Source organism: Lupinus angustifolius, unplaced genomic scaffold (assembly GCF_001865875.1).
Source record: "Lupinus angustifolius cultivar Tanjil unplaced genomic scaffold, LupAngTanjil_v1.0 Scaffold_35_303, whole genome shotgun sequence".
NCBI lineage: Eukaryota > Viridiplantae > Streptophyta > Magnoliopsida > Fabales > Fabaceae > Lupinus > Lupinus angustifolius.
Genome location: NW_017721039.1, coordinates 9,540 through 13,703, shown reverse-complemented (window position 1 = coordinate 13,703; position 4,164 = coordinate 9,540). Strand labels below are relative to the sequence as shown.

General features: G+C 37.7%; 1 long non-coding RNA gene across 1 annotated transcript; it reads left to right on the top strand.

The window, feature by feature from the left end:
* Positions 1–2,205: 2,205 nt before the first annotated feature.
* LOC109338696 lies at positions 2,206–3,840 on the top strand. The gene is made up of 3 exons (XR_002106577.1): positions 2,206–2,232; positions 2,332–2,574; positions 3,770–3,840. It is a non-coding gene; the product is annotated as an uncharacterized LOC109338696 (long non-coding RNA).
* The last annotated feature ends 324 nt before the right edge of the window (positions 3,841–4,164 follow it).

Sequence of the window (4,164 nt, the reverse complement as noted above, 5' to 3'; positions counted from 1 at the left end):
ATTTTGTATTCTGTAAAATCAGTTTTCAACTCATACATTGTCATGTTATATGAGACATGTGTTAGAGTTTTAGAGTAAGGTCTTTAATTGTCTATTTTGAGATTGTAATTGCTTTAGATTACTCTATGTTTTTGTTGTGAAAAGTGTTGTAACTTTGGGAATCTCAAGGTGTCTTACCACCAACGTGATTGTGTTGTATCTTCATTAGCTTAGAGTTCTTGATAGAAAGAATAGGTTCTTGGCTGGGGCTACACCGCAAGAAAGGTTTTCTTGGGCGGTAGGAAGGGAGTCAAACCAAGGAATAAGGTTCTTTAGTTTCAAGTGAATGTCTAAGTGTTGTAATTGGAAGAATTGCTTGTAAAACATTATTTCAATTATAGTGAAGAAAAATCTCCCAGATCAACCGGGGGGCCTGGATGTAGTTTGCAAGGGAACACGCAAACGAACCAGGATAAAAATCGTGTTGCAGGATTATTCTCTCTCTCTCTCTCTCTCTCTCTTTATTGCTTTAATCGGTTACTTTGTATAGTTGTTTTAATTACTATATTTTGTTTCTATACTATACTATTGTAACTCTGATATATTTGTAAGCTCTGTATATTCGTTTCAATCTCGGTTCATTGTCGTGCAACAAACCGAATCTGTTTGTGTAATCTGAGTTGTTTTAATCGATTAAAGTGATTACGTTAATCGATTAATCTGGGGTTATTTCAGCATTAATTGGTGTTTTCGAAAAGCGGATACTCTGACAACTACACCTATTCAACCCCCCCCCCTTCTAGGTGTATTTTAGCCACTGATACCTAACAATCCTAATCCTTATCCTTATCGTCATCCAAATTCTAATCCTAATCCTAAACCAAATCCTAATCGTAATTTTAATCCCAATCCTTATCCTCATGCTCATGGTCATGCTCATCCTCATCCACATCCTCATCCTCATTCTCATCCTCATCCTCATCCTAATCCTAATCCTTATCCTTATCGTCATCCTAATTCTAGTCCTAATCCTAATCCTAGTTTTAATCCTAATCCTCATCCTCATCCTCATCCTCATCCTCATCCTCATCTGCATCCTCATCCTCATCCTCATCCTCATCCTCATCTGCATCCTCATCCTCATCCTCATCCTCATCCTCATCTGCATCCTCATCCTCATCCTCATCCTCATCCTCATCTGCATCCTCATCCTCATCCTCATCCTCATCCTCATCTGCATCCTCATCCTCATCCTCATCCTCATCCTCATCTGCATCCTCATCCTCATCCTCATCCTCATCCTCATCTGCATCCTCATCCTCATCCTCATCCTCATCCTCATCTGCATCCTCATCCTCATCCTCATCCTCATCCTCATCTGCATCCTCATCCTCATCCTCATCCTCATCCTCATCTGCATCCTCATCCTCATCCTCATCCTCATCCTCATCTGCATCCTCATCCTCATCCTCATCCTCATCCTCATCTGCATCCTCATCCTCATCCTCATCCTCATCCTCATCTGCATCCTCATCCTCATCCTCATCCTCATCCTCATCTGCATCCTCATCCTCATCCTCATCCTCATCCTAATCCTATTCCTCATCCTCATCCTCATCCTAATTCTATTCCTAATCCTAATCCTAATTTTAATCCTAATCCTTATCCTCATCCTCATCCTTATCCTCATCCTCATCCTAATCCTAATCCTAATCCGAATCTAAATCCTAATCCTAATCCTTATCCTCATGGTCATCCTCATCCTCATTATCATCCTTATCCTCAACCTCATCCTCATCCTCGTCATTATCCTCATCCTAATCCTATTCCGATTCCTAACCTAATTGTAATCCTATATCTAATCCTAATCCTAATCATAATCGTCAATCTCATCCTCATCCTCATCCTAATCCTAATCCAAACCCTAATCCTAATCCTAATCCTATTCCTAATCCTAATCCTAATCCTAATACTATTCCTAATCCTCATCCTCATTCTCCTGCACGTCCTCATCCTCATCCTCATCGTCATACCCATTCTCATTCTCATCCTAATCCTAATCCTAATCATAATCCTAATCCTAATCCTAATCCTAATCCTTTGAGAAAGGGGGCTTCAGATCCATGGTTTAGGGTGATTAAACCGATAGAGTTGGGGACCTTGATGGTGCAAAACATCTTCTCCATGGGTAGACGTCGCTCTGGTAAAACTCACGATCTATCCCGACGAATACCCGATGGTCCCAAAAGCTAGGTAGTGATTCGATTAATCCATTCATCAAATTACTTTGAAAGAGTTATTTGTGATAATGGACTGGTTTGAATGATGTTAAACTGACCCTATGTATTTCAGGTGTACTTGATTTCTAGCAGGGATTATGGTGTTTTACAGCGGAGATTTTGGAAGATGGACATAGCTGTGCGTAACTTTACCAGGGTTGTGTAGTTTTTTGTTAGTCATGGATGGTTTGAGGTGGTTGGTTTGGCAAGGCAGCAATCACTATCAACATATTGGTATGGCAGGTGATATTATGATTACTAGAGCGAGCCCTTGGTTATATTGGACTTACTTCTAGAATGCTATGAATTTTTTCAGGTGATGGTATTTCCTTAGAGGGATTCTAGATATTTGGAATGTGTTTTAGGGTGTAATGTTCTGGTTCTTCTTTGAACTTTTTGGGTTGTTATGGAAGATTTTAGGATTGTTGTGGATTTGTTGTTGGGTTGTTATGGAAGATTTTGGTCACTGGAGAACTTTGGTAAATGGTTTCACCTTCTCCTTCATAATTGCACTGCTTTTCTATCCAATTTCCCAGTGTGCTCTTGATGAAAAAACAAATTATGTGAATATGTATGTTATTTGAGTGTTTTGGATTTGTTGTGTTCTCCCTTCCTTTTCTGTTATGCATGTCTATCCTCCTTTTTATAGCTGGTTGCGAGTCTTTTGGGATTCTGATCTTGATTCTTTTTTATTCTGATTTAAGGCTGCCCATGAATGCTCTTCTTTATGTTGATAATGGTGATGTGTAACTGAAGTTGGGATAGCTTAACATTAGGAATTTATGATATATATCTCCTTTACTGCCACCTTTGAAATTCCTCTTATTGCAATTCATAGTTGAACCATTCTGTTGCTCTTTTAACGTTATTTCACAAATGCATTAAATTATAATTGTTGGCACACAGTCAGTAACTGGGACCTACCTCTTGCAATACAATTTTTTATTTTCTTTATTTTTTGAATTTGGTTCTATACCTAGGATGTTGATTTTTCAGAACCATTGTTACAATTTGCCTAAGCTGTAACCCATTTATTTCTGACTGGACGTGTTTAAGGCTATCCAGGAATATTGTATGATTAGTAACTGAAACAATATTAATTCTAGTTTGCATTTGTGATTGTAACTGAAATGACAATGATTTCAAATTACTTCTGCTTAGTGCTGTTTTTTTGGGATTTTGTTAACTGATAGTTCATAGCTGGTCCCTTAGGGAGGTGTAACAATCATAATTCGTTGTTGACTCTCCCTCCCATGTTGTTGTTTTTGTGTGATCTCAAGTTGTTTGACTTTCTAAAAAAAATCATATTTTACAGGATATTTCTTCCATGACTCTTGTTACCATACTAAATGTTGTAACATTTCCACAGTATATATCTTTTTATGTTCATTTTATTTATGGAGTCGTTATTGGTGTAAGTGTTTGGATGCGGCTATCTGATATGTACTTAGAATAAATCTGATGTTATTTATTAAATATTTTATTTGTTTCCTTTGGAATACATGCTGCAGGGATTTGTCCCACAATCAGTTAACAGGCTCCAGACTAGATAGTATAGCCTCTTCAAGTTTGCAGCTCGTGAATTTGCAATAGCTCCAGTGTCTCTTACACAATTTTAAGGCCACTGACTGTCCACAAAATCCAAATTATTACAATATGCCACTCTACAACCAAGTTCATACTTACATTCAGTATAACAAAAGAAAATCTAGAAATTCATGTGTAGCAACAACAACATCATGAGCAGTAATTTTGAGGACACCTAAATCATTAAGCATCATGTTACATTGAGCAAGAGCTCGAATTCTTTCTGCAAGAACGTTAAGACCATATATTTTGTGAATATCTCAGCTTTGGGCTTTGCATGTTCTTTTATTTATTTTTCTCTTTTGTATACTTTTTGCAT